The sequence below is a fragment of the Pinus tabuliformis genome, chromosome 8, assembly GCF_031772625.1.
Source record: "Pinus tabuliformis cultivar Carrire ecotype Pingquan chromosome 8, CPIR1, whole genome shotgun sequence".
Taxonomy (NCBI): Eukaryota; Viridiplantae; Streptophyta; class Pinopsida; order Pinales; family Pinaceae; genus Pinus; species Pinus tabuliformis.
Genome location: NC_142294.1, coordinates 1,687,711,536 through 1,687,720,834, shown reverse-complemented (window position 1 = coordinate 1,687,720,834; position 9,299 = coordinate 1,687,711,536).

Below are 9,299 nucleotides of genomic sequence, written 5' to 3'. Positions count from 1 at the left end.
GCTATAAAGATGCAAGCTTTATCCCTGCCCATTATGCCAGCCAGACTCTATGATCCTAGGAAGACTGCTTTCATTGCCCTAGAACAGGCCAAACTGACTAAGATTGACCATCAAGAGGATGAGTTTGATGACCTGTTCGTAGCTGCCGATTCAATAAGCCAAACCAAAGAGCTTGCCAAGATGAGATACAATGATGAGAATTTAACTGAGTTCAATAAACTTAGAGAGCAGAGGTTGCAAACTCTGCCTCTAGATTTATTGTCATTAACCTCAGCGTCCTCCTCAAGCGAGCCTGGTCAGAAACAGACAAGCCAACCTCCTGTTATAACTAAGGAACAAAAGAAACAACAGGAGGAAAGGCAAAAGAAGCAGCTGGCAGAGAAGCAGAGAAAGGAGAAATCTGAAAGGCAAAAGAAGGAGCAAATGGAAAAGTAGCAGAAAGAGCAGAAGGAACAAGAACAGAGAAAGCAGAAGCAGATGGAGGAACAGCGGAAGAAGGAAGAAGAAGAAAAACAAAAGAAAGAACTGGCAGATAGGCAGAAAAAGGAATTAGCGGATAAGCAAAGAAAAGAGCAAGAAGAGAAACAGAGAAAGGAGATAGAAGAGCAGCAGCGGAAAGAGCTAGAGGAGCAAAAGAGGTTGGAGCAAGAAAAGGAGAAGAGTAAATCCCAAACGGAGCAACACAAACAGACCTCCATAGATCCTGAATTGCTTAAACAATGGAATCAATTCGATTCCATTATCAGTGGAAAGGAAGGCTCCAAAGACGCACCAGACACCACTTCTTCTCAGGTTCTAAACGGAACCAGCGGCCCACCCACTTCAAAGGATGTCGAGGTAATCACCAAAGACCCTTCCGATCAGATTGTGCTCCAGGTGGAAGATATTCCTCCCCTGGACGTTTTCTACAGCCCTAGGCACAAAGCAGTTGTTAAGCGCTCAAGGAAGAGACGAAGGCTTGATCAACCTTCCATCTTTCCTGAGCAAACAGTCACGGGGAATGTAGTCTGGAAGGAGGAATTGGACCCCTCCGATGATCTAACCAAGCTATCGCAGTATGCAGGAGCTTATTCCGCAGCAACTATTGATAAAGCATCGGAGGTAAGTCTTTTGTTAAAGACTAAGGACCAGGAGATTTGTGTATTGCAAGCAGAAGTAGCCGAGGCACGAAACAAGGCAGCACAGGTAGAAGAGCAGTTGCTGGCACAAGAGCAAGCAAACAATGTATTAACCCAGCAACTGCACACTGAAAAACAGAGGATTGACCAGAGCGCAATCTAGAAGTAGAAAGAATTAACGGAGGCATTGGCACAATTGAGAGCGACAAACGAGCTAATGACGAAGTCAAAGGATGAGCAAATCGCTCAACTGTTAGCACAGCTCGAAGATATCAAAGGCACCAAGAAAGTCGAAGATTTCAGAGCAGAGGCAACTCAAATAAATAGTGCATTAATCTCTCAGGTTAGACTCCTGTGCCAACAACTAACTGAGGCTGAGCCATTATGTGAAGTATCTACAGCAGTATGTCAGCAGATAGAAAAAGCCAGAAATGAGCTAGATCAGGCCGAAGAAACCATAGCCTCATATCTTGATTGGCAAGATACTGATGTGGGGAAAGCAGCGAACTTGCCTAGGATCTATGAGCCATTCAAGGACATACTCTTCACGGAATGGAACACTCAGATGATGAAAGCGAAAAGGGCAGCTTCAAGGTGTAAAATGATTGCCAACAATATGATAGATTTAGTCAACAATACACTCTATTTGGCCAACATGATCTCTCAGTGCACACCTGGAAGCATAACCACGGCGAACATGATTGAACAAACAAGTTATCATGAACTGGAGGAAAAGAGAAAGTTAATCGCTGGAGTAAATACTTTAACCTCCGACGCATATTGGCTCTTTCTAATCAAGCCGCACACTCAAAGGTCGGCTCTTAAGTGTTTAACAGATGCTCTCGGATGCCTAATCCCCGACATTCAGGATGCCACATATGATGCCCAGCTCACGTCGCGTCTCAACACTCCACCGGAAGTAGAGCCAATGCTGGCGATATGTCAGCTGAGGTTTAAAGGCAAAGAGCCCACCGAATGAAGCATTGCTGCCGACTGCCAGATTGCCAAAAAAGATGGAAAATATTTATTGATGCCAATTTAATAGCTTTTCAGTTTTTTCTTAGATATTTAGATTAGATTAGTATTTATAGACCCTTTCATTGTTTTGGAAAGGGTCGTAAAATTTTGTAATAGACTTAAAGGCTGAAGTTTGCACTACTGTGCTTCAGCCTATATTCTTTTGTGAAACTCGACCGATAGTCCTTAATTTGACAAGAAGGTTGTTTTATGCAATTGTGCACTATTGTCTCTTGTTTGGAATGCTTTCTGGTTTGAAGGAAGGACTGCGACATAGCGATTAATGCATCGGATTGTTAAACAGCTTACATGGTACTTTTATCTGCATCTGTTTTCTTTCCTCTTATATGAATTGCTGTGTTATTATTTTTGCTATTGTTGAATACATGTATGCGCTGTAACAGCAAATCTTCATTTCATTCCACTATTGGATGTTTTGTGATATGCCCTTTCTTTTAATCATGCATGTAGCAATGATATGAATGACAATGTGTAGTAATTCGCTATTATCGCTCTGCATAACTAATTATGCAGAGCAATTTTAAATGGTTTAAACGTCTATGCTTTAGTGTTAGAGTCATCTATATGCCTGCCTTAAAGCACAGATTATCAAACGCTACGCTTTGAAAGATTGATAAGTCCCGGGATTAGATTATAGTTAATATATTTAGCCGATAATTTAAGTTGTTCGCTTATTACCATCATACATCACAAGTTACTCATCCATCCCACTTTTATCCATTATTGGGAAACTGGTCCCATTATCCCCAGTCGGAGCCACTATTCCAAACGGAAAAGGAGTTGTACCAAGGTCCGGACCGGGTGGTTTCCCCTTTGTTGTGGCAGCGATTTTCGAGGCCTCAACAGGGTGGTACTGAACTACTTGGACTTGCTCACAAAACCAAAAACACCCTAACCATTTGAAGGATGTCACTGTCATGGGAGAGGCTAGAAGGTCTTTGAGATGTATGGGCTCAAATCTGTGAATATTCCCTCCTTTATGTGGTATTCTCTGTTCTATGTTTCCCTGTCTGTCTAGTCCATCTTCTTCACTGTGTGGTTTGTATTCCTCATCAGCCATGGTGTTTTTGAAATGAAACCTCATGTATATGGTATGGTAATGCAAGGGTGTAGGGAGGAAAAAGGAAGGGAAGGGTAGATGAGAGTAAATGAGGGTCTCATGGGGTAAGGATAGAAACTTCTGAGAGGGAATATAGGGTGTATATTAGGTGCTTTTGGGGAAACGGGAAATTTGCTTGTAAATCTAGGGTTTAGAGTGACAGACTAACACCATACGATTTTCATTCTTCAAGCATGAAGGGAATAACCTTAATGAGATGGAAATGACAATACTTACTTGATTTAGGGCTTAGGAGAGATTTTGCAAGCTTGAAGACTAAAGGAGTGTAAAACTGGTCAAGTGCACAATGCATGAAGGGAGTGCACATGGCTTTAAGGGAACGCGCAGTGCCTGTCAAATGCACAGTGTCTAAAGAGAATGCCCAATCCCAAGAGGAAACATGCAACGCTTGCTCTCCTTTCACAATTTTGCCTTGATATTGCCCAAAATGCAGCTCTGGTTTTCTCAATGCATGGTAATAGGTAAATAAAGGGAAAGAAGATATTTATAGGCCTTTGACTTTAATCATTAGCTCCTCAAACCCCTTTTTCTAATGTTTCTTTGCCTTTTATGACTTTCACCTTTTAAACCCTGTTTTGATTCTTTTTCTTCTTTGTGCTTTTGCAGGTGGACAAATGCTCAACTTAACTTGATTTTTGCAGTCGTGGTGTGTCTTGAAGGAAGGAGAAATATTTTGATGCAGCTAAGATGCACTATTACATATAGAAACTTAAAATGACATAAGAAATTCAAATGAACCAAAATACTCTGTTTTCACCTCAAAACCATGTTTCTAAGGTGAAAATTACATTAGGTTACAAAAATAAAAATTTCAGTAACTGTGACTTTCAATCCATCATGGTTGATTTATTTATCATCTTCATACCCTTGCTGACCTTTATTCACATTTGAAAATAAGTTTCTTGACCTTGTTAATGAAACCATAGACCTAATGAAATCAAACCCTAGGACCTAATGAAATGGACTGTAAATTGTTTATCAACCATGACTGAAAGCAATATGAAGGAGAATCAGCAAGTGTAGTCTATGAGGGAGGAGCTGAAGAGAAAACAACGATCAGTGGATCCATATATCATGGCCTAATGGAATGATGCAATATTTATAGTATGGGACTCCCACTATGAAAATGCAAAAGAGCAAATTTTGATCCCTGATGGAAGTATGAAAAGACTGACACTAACATTGGCTCCAATGGGGATGGTAACTCCTTGGAGGTTCCAAGAACACGGTAGACCTAGTAGCCTTATCCATTGGGCAATACATTCAACAATTTCGAATACAAGAAACTGACTCAATGAAAACTAAGACTGACTCAATGCAAACTGAGACTAACTCATGACTCTAACTATAAACCAAATCAAAACAGCCAAACTCTACACATACCATTCAAGATTTATAGGCTTCACTTCAAACCCCAACCTTCAATGACTGTGTATTTGAAATCTTTCAAGGAAAATGAAATTGGTATATACAATGAAAGTGACATAATGTCAAATAACCACCTCAAAGGTAATAGTGCTTTAGGAGCCTACCATCCACTAGCCCTCTTGAACAATCATGACCGTCCATCTCCTTGAGTAGAAAATAATTTTTTCCTCTGTATGATGAAATCTTATATGGTCCTCTCCATAAATTGTAGAACTTACGATGCTTTCCTTTGTCCTCATTTCATGCATCCCACCGCAGCACTACATCCTCTAGCTGAAACTTTTATGCTTTGGTTTTGCGGTCATAGATATTCTTATCTTTTCTTGTAACTGAAAAGTGTTTTGCAAAACTTCTTCCCTTGTTTGCTGCAGGTGGATCATTTGATTAATCCTTCACTGATTGTCATCCCCTTCACTACCAGCTTCCTGTAGTAATCTCATGACCGAGACTACAAGTGATGTAGGAAATACTGTATTAGTACCATAAACCAACTCAAATGGTAACATACCTATGGATTTCTTGCTGCTCATTCTGTCGGCCCATAAGCCATTAACAAGCTTCCGATGCCAATTCTTCTTATTTTCCTCCAACATTTTGTTGATTATATTCACCAAGGACTTATTTGATGACTCGGCCAATCCGTTGCCCTGCTGGTAGTATGTTGTCGAATGACCCAATGTAATCTTGTACTTATTGCAGAACTCCACCATCTTCTAGGACTTAAATTCCGTTGCATTATCTGTTATGATCTTGTGAGGGAAACCAAAACAAGACAAGATATTAGATTCTAAAAATTGAATAATCATTGTATCCATGGCCTGCCTTATCGCAATGGCATCAATCCACTTGGTGAAGTAATCGGTAGCTGTCAAGATCCATTGATGTTGTGCTGATGATCTAGGATGGATTTCCCCTATGAAATCAAGTCCCCATTGCTGGAAGGGTGCATTTACTTCAACTAGTTTCAAAGGAAAAGGAAGCAGCTTCCTTTTTCCTTGAAAAACTTGGCATTCATGGCAGCTCATCACTGTTTTATAGAAATATGAAAGTAAAGTCGGCCAATAGTATCCTACTCTCAACACTTTGTTAGTTGTTGTTTTCCAAAACAAATGACCGCTACAATTTCCTTTATGAAAATCATGCATCACGTGCTGAGCTTCATCTTCAACCAAACAATTAAGAAGAACTCGTCCCGGATCTTTCCAATAAAGAGCACTTTTTAAAATGCAGAATTTTGAAAATTTGAGTTTTAGTGATATACCGTTTCTTCTAGACATTCCTAGAGGCAGTGAAAAATGTTGAAGAACATAAATTATGTCTGAATACCATGGTGATTGAAGAAACATTTCTGAAACTTGAATGAGCGAGCCATCATACTCATCTTGTGACATTGCTACAATAAGGTTTATGTCTAGAACAAGCAAATTTGATTCTTCCATCAGTTTTGCTAAACCTCATCCTTTGATTAGTTTGGTGGGCTTAATTTCCAGATCATATTCCAACATTGGTGCTATCCACTAACCTCTTCTTCCCTCCGGATTATTTTGCATGAGGACATCCTTTACTGATGCATTAGGAACATATGCTATGGTATGTGAATGTAGAATGTACACTTTGAAATCCTTTAATTCTTTTATGAGAGCCAACACTTGTTTTTCAATGATATTATACCACAAGGCAGCATCTCAAATAGTCCTACTGAAAAAAGCAATGGATTGCTCAATCTGATCTTTCTTTTGCATCAATACTGCAGTCATGGTGTGCTAGATGCAAATGAAAATATGATGAAATCTTGAGTGTAATTAGGACTAATCAAGATTGGGGCTGTGGTCAAATAAAACTTTACCAAATTAAATGAATTCATGGCATCCTCAGTGCATTTTACAGTACTGTACTTTTTCAACATATTAGTCATTTCACATAAATTTTATGCCAAATTGGGTATAAATTTGTGTAAGGAGTTCATCTTACCATTGAATACCTGAATCTCCTTTTTGTTGCACGAAAAATATATATGTTGAATTGCCTCCACTTTTGAAGGATCAATGTGGATACCATCTTTAGAAATGATATGGCCAAGGAGCTTGCCCTTGTCCATGGCAAAAACAATTTTCTTCGGGTTGAGAGAAACCCCAAACTTTCTTCATCTCTGAAAGACAATCCTCTAGTGGTGCAAGTGTTCATCATCAGAACCATAAAATAATGTCAAATCATCTAAATAAACAACTAAAAGTACATCCTTCTCATTAGCAAAAGCAATGTCCATTGCTGACTAAAAGGTATCTCCAACAGTTTTCTATACGAATTGCATTTTTGCGTACTGAAAAGTTCCCCAACGTGTTGTGAAAGTAGTTTTTTCTTGGTATTTTTCATGCACCAAGATTTGATTGTAACATGAGTAACCATCAAGTAGTGACATCCGCGATGCTCCAACCACTCTTTGCAAAATATGGTCCATCTTCGAAAGTGGATAGTTATCCTTTAAGGATACTTTGTTGAGGTTCTGGAAATCTATGCACAACCTTATTTCTCTAGTCTTCTTTCATACCGAGACCAAATTTGAAATCCAATCAGAAAATCTGATTGGAACAATGATGCCAAATTTGAACAATCTGTTCACCTCCTTCTCGATAGATGGCAACAACTTTGGATTGGTCCTTCTCACAATCTGTCTGAAAGGCTTTTGATCTGGCTGGATAGGAATAGTATGTTGAATTATATCCTTGTCATACACCTTCAAATCTAAATAATCCCACACAAACACATCAGAAAATTCATAAAGTAATCTAACATATTGGGCCTTTACCTTGGGAGACAATGTTTTTGATAGCTTTACAATCTTGGGCTTATCAGTTGTTCCAAGATTGACATATTCAACTCCTTTTTCAGTAGGGATCAAGCTTGGTGTTCTAGCCACATCATCCTGAACGAAAAGGTCCTCTAAAGATAAGAGACCTCTAGGAATAATGTTATCTTTTAGCTGCAATATCTCCATCTGATTCACTTCAATCTCTTGTTCATTAGTATCATAGTCATCATCTATGGAAGCATCCTTGAATTTTCCTTCATTCTGCAAAAAGGTATTGATTTCATTATCATCCAAACACACATGCCAATACCCTAAATTACCCAGAACAACAAGCCGGTGTTTTACATGAATTTCAAACTTGTTACTGGAGTTCATTGGGATCTTCAAATTACTTGGGATTTCAAGAAACATTCTCAAAACATCTAAGACTACATTTCTATAGGCTCTCATCTCTAGATTCTTTGCTTCATACTCTCCCTTTACCTATTTGATCACCAACTCTGAATCACCATAGACAGAAACTCTTTTTGCATTCAATTCCTTAAAAATTTTAAGACCTATGATCAAAGCCTCATACTCCACGTCATTTTTAGAGCAATCAGAAGCCAACTTGTAAGAACATACCCTAACATTACATGGGACTTTCGTGGGCTAAAAAACATGGCTATAAATCCAAATACCTATACCGACACCATCCTTACCTACGGCACCATCACAATCCATGCTCCAAAGGCCTACTTCACGTTCTAAATGCTGAAATTTTACTTCCTTCTCTATCTTACATTGACTGATCACTTCATTTTTCTTCTCTTCACTAACCTTTTGTTGTTGTTGTGTGGACTTCTTAGAAGAACTTGCTATTTTTTCTTTTTCCTGATTGAGGACTTCCTTAAAATTCTCTGAAATTTTCGACACACTATCTACTTCTACAATCTGAATATTTGCATCATTTAATCTGCTATCAGAGTACAAAACAAATGATTCTAAATCAGTATGTACAACATTTATTAGATGTTTGAGTGGCTCCTCTTTGCTAGTGATCATGTACTTCATTTTCTTCTCCCTGTGTAACTTTATCAACTGGACAAAAACAAGAATGGTAGCATAGGAAAAGTCAAGTTGTAAAGTTCCCTTAAGTTTAGCATCCCATGATCTAGACAAGAGCATACCAAATTGCAGTGGAATATCAGCAACAACCACATCCATCAAAACATTTTTGGCTGGGATTTGAACTAAGGATACTACCAAACCTTCGATAAAACCAATGCAACGAACTCTACCAGAATTGAGAGAGTAAAAATCATGGTATCTCCGAGTAATATCCATGCCCAACTTCTCCATAATGGCTTTATGCATCAGGTCATGAGAAGCTTCAGAATCAAAGATGGCATTATGGAGAATGTATTCATGCAATCTGAGACTTAGATAAAAAGGAGGAACTTCACTATATTTAGACTAACCTTCTATGGCTAGACCAAAAATGAGCTTAGGATGATCATATTCTACATTTACCATATCTGACAAAGGGTCTATTTGCAAAATTCTGGACACATGATGTTTATAACTATTGTTCTTAACCAGCTCAGTCAAGGGAATGGACACTTTTAATTTAGCAATTTCATTTTCTAAATTAAAGGATGAAACTTTTTCTACCTCTTTAACAGTGAGGTCCTTCTTCTCCACTTTCTCTTTCGTTGCATTTTGCTTATTATTCTTCTTGTTTACAGTGTTATTTGCTGATGATATTTTGCTAGAACTTAGGTCAACAAGCTATTTTCCATTCTTC